This window comes from Andrographis paniculata, unplaced genomic scaffold (genome assembly GCF_009805555.1).
Source record: "Andrographis paniculata isolate CXL003 unplaced genomic scaffold, ASM980555v1 Contig57END, whole genome shotgun sequence".
Lineage (NCBI taxonomy): Eukaryota > Viridiplantae > Streptophyta > Magnoliopsida > Lamiales > Acanthaceae > Andrographis > Andrographis paniculata.
In genome coordinates, this window is record NW_026137592.1 from 4,521,564 (window position 1) to 4,531,177 (window position 9,614).

Sequence of the window (9,614 nt, forward strand, 5' to 3'; positions counted from 1 at the left end):
TTTTAACAGTGAGACCAAAATTGATTGAAATTATTTATAATGGGACCAAAATTGATTTAAATGATTTATAATAAGACCAAAATTAATAAATTTTGATTATATTGAGACTAAAATTATTTTTTTCCCTTTTAAAAATTATAAACAAAACTACCCAAACCCTAGTTCACCCTCACCCTTCCCCCTCCTCATTCCCAAATACCTCTTTGTTTCTCCTATTTTTAATCCTTTTACTTTTCTTGTTCTTTCTTGTTCTTCTATATTCTTTTCTTCCTTCTTTTCTTTTCGTCGGCGAAGACGGTATCGCGACGGTGGCAACAGAAGCAACTGCAACGACAGCATGCAGCGGCGGCGACAGCAGCATCGCGGCAACGCAGCGGTGGCATTGCAGCAACGGCGACAGCAAATGCGACTGCGATGATGGATGGATGCCCCTCCCACTCCTCGTCTTCTTTTTCGGCGGCGGCAGGTTCCTTCTTCTTCGGTGGCTGCGGCAGCGACAATTTGAAAGATTTCTTATATTTATTTTCTTTTTAAAAAAAAATTACATAATTGCTTCAAAATTTTTGAAGTTATTTTAAATAGTCTCAAAAATTTCCAAAACTATTGTAAATAGTCTCGGAAGTTCTGAAGCTATTTTAAATAGTTTTGGAATTTTCTAACCTATCTAAAATTTCCTCAGAATTTCAGAGACTACGATAGGAAGTTTTGGAAAATCCGCAGCAACTTGAAATTGCATCAAAATTTCCGGAACTTCCTACAGTAGTCTCGAAAAGGGAGCATTTACGAGATCATGTCCGAGGCTAAAAAAAATAGGTGGTAGCCTCAGTGCTTCCAACAAAAATATTCTAATACCACAATTGCCGTGTAGAAAATGATGCCGAGGTCGATCTACATGGACTGTGAGGTTTAATTCATGTTTTGTCACAATTTCAAGTATTGAGTGAATAATAAACCGAATTTAAGATTCAATCATCGATTTTAAATAACCTTGTTGTTCAATTGATAAATTGGTATAGGTATTAGATACGATCATAACACTCAATTTTTGTTTACTATATTGGCGGCAATGGTACGACCGATTGACCACATCCATAATTAAGAAATAATTTATGTACGACTATAAATTAATTTCTCTAATTGAAAATAACATCAGAAAAACTTAATTCAAATATTCAATCAATTACGAAAATATTAAATTATTTGATCATGTAATTTCTAGGCTAAACTTGTCAACCTATTTACCTTGGCACAAAATTGCTAAACCAATTTAAAATCCGGCCGCGATAAAAGATTAAATAAAATAATTGTAGGCATGCATCACAGAAATTGCATAAATATCAATTTAATAAACAATGTTCAATTCAAATCAAAATATAATCTCACAAATCTAAATTCGAAATCTAAATTCAACCTTGGATTAGAACAAGATAAACTAGTTACTCATAGTTAGCAATAAATAAAAACGATAAAAGTGATGAGCGCTTCCTCTCAAATCATCCTTCTCAATTTTCCAACCTAGTCTATGAAATACGAGTGTAAGTTGTGTTACCCTATCCAAGGCCTTGATCCCCCTGTTATAGAAGATCAAGCTTTCAGTTAGCTCATTCTCAATTGGTTAATGACAATGCTTTACATGATATAATGGCACCCCCAACTTTCCACAAGATCAAGAAGGATCCCAGCAGACTAATTCATGCTGGAATGGAAAATACGGATCTTACCGGTAATGCGGACGAAGCCGACTCCTGAATCAACTCACTCATATTTGCTCAGAAATGAAATTCACGACCTTAGAATGACTCGATCTTCTCATTTACAGATAAATAATTAATGACTGCGTTTCTCTAATAGTTTGAACTTTTAAGTGAGACGGTCATTTTGCATCTGACAGAGTTGATATGTTGATAGCCGATATGCTTAATGACGCCACGATATGGAGCAACCTATCAACTCATTACGAATGCTATTTTTCACGGTTTGGTAGGAACATTCATAGAAATCTATATCGACGACGGGGTTGTCAAGTCTCAGAGCTTTGATGACCATTTGCATCATTTGTGAAGGTAGTCCATCCGATGCCTTAAACAAACAGCTTAAGGAGATCGACAATCGCACGTCCATCGGAGCATGACAACATTAGAAAAATTCGTGAGAAGTTGTCAATATGAAAATTGATTAGGTTCAGTTACAAAAGTACCAATTAAATATAATTTTTGTTTTTGTTAGATCAATACGTTTTTTAAGGAGCAATTTGTTATCCCAAAATATTATTTAGGATGAAATCAATTATTTAATTTTGAGAATTTGTTTGGATAATAGTAAATTTTGGACAAACTAAAATCTTAACTAATTTGAATTAAATTAGGAATAGTAATATATACTTTTGTAGTCTATTTTTGTCCATCATCACCCAATTTCATTTCTATGCAAGTATTAGTTTTTCCTTTATTTACTTTATCTTATTGCTTTCTTACCATTATTTTGTCTTTATTTATTTATTTATTTTTATTTCGCATATTCATTGATTCTCTCAACACGGTTTTAGATTTATTTTTTAGAAAATCAAAGAATCCACTTAAATTTTGACAGACTCATTTCGATATGTCGTTGAAATATATTTTGAGCGACAATAATGTGGTAATAAATAAAAGTTTAAAATGTTAATACTATGACAATATTTTTAATAATTTAAATTTACAAAGTAAATTGATAAATATGTATTGGATGAAAGAAAAAATAATAAAGTCAATTTACTTAAATGTTTTACAATAATTTGTATGTTGTAATAGTTTATTTCTTTTTCAAGGTTACGGTGAAAGAATAATTACAAAAAATAAGAGTAAGTAAGTATATTGATTTCGAACTCACCAAAATAATAAAATAAATAAATTGTGTTTGGACAAAGGTTGATTATAATATTAGCTATGCCCGCAAGCCATGCATCCTGAGTGTGTCGGGATTAGACTAGTAGTTATTCATTTCCAAATTACTCTAGAGTTATTTTAATAAGAGCATATATATAATAGAGCATAAATGGATGACTTCTATTCTCAAGAGGCTTTAGAATATAGACATGATGTCTAATAGCTTTAAATTCGAGAGTATAATTTTGGTGCAGCCTGGACTTGGCTTGGTAAAAAGCATTGTGCACATGCTCTCCCCGTCCCATGTAATATAAGCATGTTATTGTAAATACGAAAATTTAGTGAAAGTGTAATTAGTAAGTAATTAAGAAGTGTATTAGTAAAAATAATTATTGTATATTAAAAATAATTGTAGATTAAGATTAAAATAACAAAATAGTTTAAATAAGATTAAAAAATTATAAATTTTAAACTTTAAAATGAGATTAAAGTGTATAATTATATTTCAAAAAAAAAAAAGGACAAATGATGTTGAACAGGCGAAAATATAAAATATGAATAAATTATTTGGGACGAAAAGAGTATTTTTTTTAGTTTGAAAATTGATGTTGACACTTCACATCCACTTAGTGAGCGGAGACTTTTTTTGGCTATTATTATTGTATATGCTCTAAGAAAATGCATACATTATTGACATAAGTAGTCTATTCAACTCATTTAATTTTTATATAATTTCGAATACATAACACCGGTTCATTCATACATAAAAGTTGGCCTGAACATCGGCCCAAATTTAGAAGTATCACAAATAGTATAATAAATTTTAAATAGGCCAGTATATATAGATGTACCACAAAAATATAATACTCCCTCCGTCCCAGATATCATGTCCACGTTGTCGTTTCTGTCCGTCCCACATACCACGTCACTTTTCTTTTTTGGAAAATGATTATACACTTTAATCTCATTTTAAATTTTAATTTTTTTTAATTTTAATTAAACTAATTAGTTATCTTAATCTTAATTTATAATTATTTATATTATAGGATAATTATTTTCACTAATACATTTTTAATTATCTATTAATTATACCCCTTCTAAAATACCGTATTTACAGTATAGCAGACACGTTTTCTGGATGGAGGGAGAAGACAATATATGATCTGGACCAATATAGTGGTGACAGAGTGTGGTGGGTAGCGTAGGTGAATGTAATAAAGAAGGTAGGAAGTAGGTGAATGGAACTATGGCATTCTATATTTGTATGTAACGTATAGACGACCATACTTATTTGGGGGCGACGAGCGAATTGATGATCATTAATGAAGTGCTGCTTTTTGCAGCTGACACCGCTGGCCCATTGGACTCATTAATTACTACTAGCATTAAATTCAAAATCATTAATGCTCATTTATTGTGGGTGTTGGTGTTGGTGGTCAAATCCAATAGTGTCAATTTATGACGTTGATAGATAAGGTTATTCACATTCCTTACCTCATTAACATCACATCACTTTCTCAACTGCCAATGGCGGTTACTTAGTGATGTTAGACCTGTTGGAATTTTAACTCACACTATTTTGATTTGATTGCCATGTCAAGTTGCCATTTCTGTCCGTCCAATATATTATGTTATTTTTTTTTTCGAAAAAATGATTATACACTTTAATCTCATTTTAAATTTTTTTAATTTTTTTTTAATTTTAATTAAACTAATTAGTTATCTTAATCTTAATTTATAATTATTTATATTATAAGATAATTATTTTCGCTAATACATTCTTAATTATCTACTAATTACACCATTCGTAAGCAGACACGGTATCTGGGATGGAGGGAGTAATTTTTAAGGATTTGTTTTTTAACCCAAAACCTCATTATTTTTTTATTATTCGAACTCTGTATTTTTTTTTAAAAAAGTTATATTTATTTTTTTCACAAAATATTCTATCATACATTTTTTTTTTAATATCAAATTCAAATAAAAATTTTACAAATTATTCCTTAAAGTATGTTTCTTAGCAGAAACTTTGGCCAAACCTTATGTGATTCTACTACTATGGGATTGAATTTTACTATCAAACCCCTTGTATCTCTTCCTGTTCGTCAGCACACATGCTGCAAGTTATTTATTTATTTATGTTTAATTTGGATTCGAGAATTACATACTCCACGGTCGTGCATAGGACCTGTAATAGTAATTATTTGATATTTATTTATATTATAATTTAATAATATATATAATATATATATATATATGTAGAGAATAAATTTTTTTTATAATATAAATAAATAATATTGATATGATATAAATTTATAATCAAATAATAGCATTATTAATTTTACAAATTTAAATCTAATACACATTTATATTATTATATTCATTACCCATCAAATCAATACATATTAAAACTCTTCAAACTCAGACCAAACTCAAATCCGAAAGAAACACATAGGGTGTGTTTGTTTAGGGGTTTGGATTTTGAATTGGGATTTGAATAGTAAAAATTTTGAATTTGAATAGTTGTATAATGTGATATAAATAGGTGTTGATGTGATGTTTTGAATGTAAAATTGATTTTTAGTATAATATAAAAAATAAAAAATTAGGTGTTTGATTTGATGTTTTTAGGAAATTTTTTTGGATGAATAGTAAAATTTTATCAAAATCCTACAAACGAACACACCAAACTTATCTTAAAATTACAATAAAAACCAAATTCAAATCCAAAATCCCCCAAACCTCCTAAAAGAAACACACCCTTGATTTTTTATTCAATTTCATGCAATTTTCTTAAAGAAAGCTTCAATTTTGTTCCAAGAATTGTGACCAAAATAAGTAATAAGAATATACTCCATCCGTTCTAAGCATTGCGAAATATTTTATTTTGATATGAATTTTATATGAATAGTATTAAATATAATAATTTAGAAATGAGATAATGTAATGGAAGAGAAAAATATATATCTATCTTTTTATTTGAATGATATGATGAGATTAAATATAGTTAATTATTTTTTATTTAAAAAATATTGCAATATTTGAAACATATTAAAAAAAAACATTATACAATGTTTGAAACCAAAAGAATATTAACAAATATTTAATTTGATGTTTAAAATGTATTTGCAATTGAAATATTACCACATGTAAAGTGAGTTTGGTTATAATTTCAAATTTATTTCAAGGCTATTTAGCTCGCATAGTTTCTAATGAAAATATATTGTTCTTCCTTATAAAATATCATATCAAAGTATTATTTAAATTAAATTTTTAATTTTAAATCAAAATCAAACAAACTTATTAATTTTCAAAATCCGATGTCAATGTGAATGTAATTTTATAGATCAATCAATAATATATATATATATATATATGCATTTATTTATTTTAAATTTAAATTTATGTTAATAATTGATATTAATAATTTCCATGCAAGTAATCCATATTAGGGTCGGTTTGAATTGACCTTTTAAAAAAATAGAAGTTAAAAATAATAGTAGAAATAGTAGAAGCATTTTAATTTTATATTATATAAAAGTATTTGAATGTAAATATAATTAATTAAGGCGTCACAATTATAAAAAATACAAGTTCGTTTTGCAAGATTTCCTCGGATTTTACTATTCATCATTTTTTTTTTAAAAAAAGAAATATCAAATTAATTATTTATTTTTTATAGTATTTTATATTATATTAAAAATTAATTTTACATTAATCACATTTATACTTATTTATATCGCATCATACAGCTATTCAAATTCAAAATTTCTACTATTCAAATCTCAATTCAAAATTCAAACCTCCAAACAAACACACCAAAGTTAATAATTTCTATTAAAACCGAAAGATATATATTTTAAAATTTTCAATTTAATGATATAATTAATAATATATTTTTAAAATTTGATAAGTTAATTATATTTAAAATTTTTAAATTTTAGTATATATTAAAAAAAATAAAATACAATTTAAATTGAAATTAATTATACTTCAAAAGTTTTCAAATTAAAATAAATATAATTAGTTTCATCAACGATTATGGTTTATAGTAATTTTAACATCCTCATTTAATATATATAATATACATGTTAAATAATGTAAATGATCATTCCATTTAAAAACTTAACTTATTGAAAAAAATACATCATTTATTTATTTATCTACAAATGGAGTCAACCAACACACTAAAATATCATACTAGATGATATAAATGACAATCTCACATAAAAACTTAAACTATTAAAAGTAAGCATTATTTATTTATTTATTTATTTATCTACAAACGAGAGTAAAATTAACAATATATATTCTATTCTCTCAAAAAAGTCACTATTTAAAAAAAAATATATTATTTTTATATTATCAATATAATTTCTCATATCTCATATAAAATTATCTTAAATTATAACGCTAGACAAACACACAAAGTTTCTTTTTCGTATATTTTTCCTTTAATTATTATTATTATCATTATTATGAACAAATTGGTCATTTTTGTTTCAAAAGTGTTTTATATTCACGAGTATGTTATAAATAATTTATTTAATTAATATTTTTTTATAATGTAATATATGTATGATTGAAAGAAATTTAAAATATGTACTTAAATATTAAAAAATATTATATTTTAATAAAAATACTCCTCCTGTCCCGGTTCAAAGTATTTATTTGGATTTTTATAATATATTAAGAAGTAAAAATATTTTATTAGTTAGTGAAAGCGTATAAGATAAATTTGATATTTTTTGCCTTTGTCCTTTATATATAAATTAATTGTATGTGTTAATGATATATTATTCGTAATTTATATAAAAGTTAAAAAAATATTTTAGTATTAATATGAATATATTTAGTATGATAGAAAATATATACTTTTGAGTTAACAGAAAAATAGTAAAAAATAATTAAATTCACTTGGGACGGAAGGAGTTGTATACAATATAGATACTCCCTTCATTTGCTCACAAAGTATACGCATTTTTTGTTGTTGTTCAATTATAAAGTAATCATTTAAAAAATATTATATTCTTTCTACAAATACCATACTTTATCATATATCTTTATTTTTACATAAAAAAACAAGAACAAAGTTGTGTTTATACTACTTTTTACTACTCATTACAATTAAAATACTAACATTTTTTAAACTTCACGTCAAAAGGAAATGTTTACTTTCAAATTTGAGGGATGTAGTATTATTTTGTTGAAAATAAAATTTTATATAATACAAATAAATGAAAAATATTAAATATTTATTTCTAAATAACATATTCTCCATCTGTCCACTCACAAAGTATATACATTTATATTTTGGATTTTTCAATTACAAAGTAATTACTTTTTTCTAATAACTATGTACTGCAAATTTTTTTTTTTTTTACAAATATCATCATTTTACCATCACATTATTACTATATATACGAAAAGTAAAGACAAAATTATATTTAAACTATTTTTTACTGCAAGTAAAATACTATTATATCTTAAACTCCGTGCCAAATATAGATATTACATTTTAAAATGGACGAAGAGAATATTGATTTTTATAAATTTTTAAAATGTATATATTTGTATTTATGTAGTGAAGAAAAATATAAAAAGAGAAAATTTTGAATTAGTTTCATGTAATTTAATACTTGGAGAGCACATTGTCAAACGTATCTAACGGGTAATTGGATACAAAGTTTTCAAAAGCTATTCCAAATAAACTCTCAACTTCGCAATGTAAGCACACCTGTAAATATTTCAATACTATATATATATGATTCAAATAAAATTTAAATATATGTCTAAATATTTTAAAAGTTATAGTTTAATAAAATATATTCAACGTAAATATTATTTTGAAGATAATAAAATTTCACATAATACAAATAAATAATACTATCTCCGTCCTTTAACAATCTATCTATTTTTCTATTTTGGTTCGTCTCATAGCAAAGTATCTATTTCTTAGTAACTGTACTTTCTACTAGAATTAAAAATATCTTTACAACTTACAATATATTACACAAATGTCATTATTTTTATATCATACCTACTAATAAGATTATTTTAGTCTTTTCTACTTTATTCATATCACGCCCAGTATAATAATAATATTTCTAAAATTTCGTGCAAAAAACAAACAGATAAATAGGTAAGAAATGGAGAGAGTATATATTTATACATAATTAATTAAATTAATTTTATAAAAATAAGAAAATTTGAATATATATAAATACATTTGTTTATTGAATAATTAAAATGAAAAAAAAAATACATATGAGTTCCAACAATATAAATTTAAGAAAAAACAAAAATTGAGAACACAATACAAATAATAAACAAAAAGTTAACCAAAAACACCCCTATTAAATTTTGTGTACGGAAAATTCTAATTGCAATTGTAATAGATGATTTCTTATCGTTTACGTTGATATATATTTTAAAACGATGATTAGAGTTCAATTCTTTTATTTCATACAAATCTTTCGTATTGATAATGAATTTGAGTAAAAAGACTTTAATTTGTTGATTTTATTTTATTTTTCCTTAGGGTACAGTGATTAAGTGTTCTTTTTTACACACTTCTTAAAAAAAAAAAATGTTGGGCTGGATGTAAACATCATCATATTATTAGATATTTTTGGTGCGTCTTTCCTAATACCTTGATAGGTTTTGAGGGGAACAACCGTTATTGTTGTTTATAACATCAATCATTTTTCATCCTACGTTCTTCATAATGTTACTCCATTTGAACGTTAT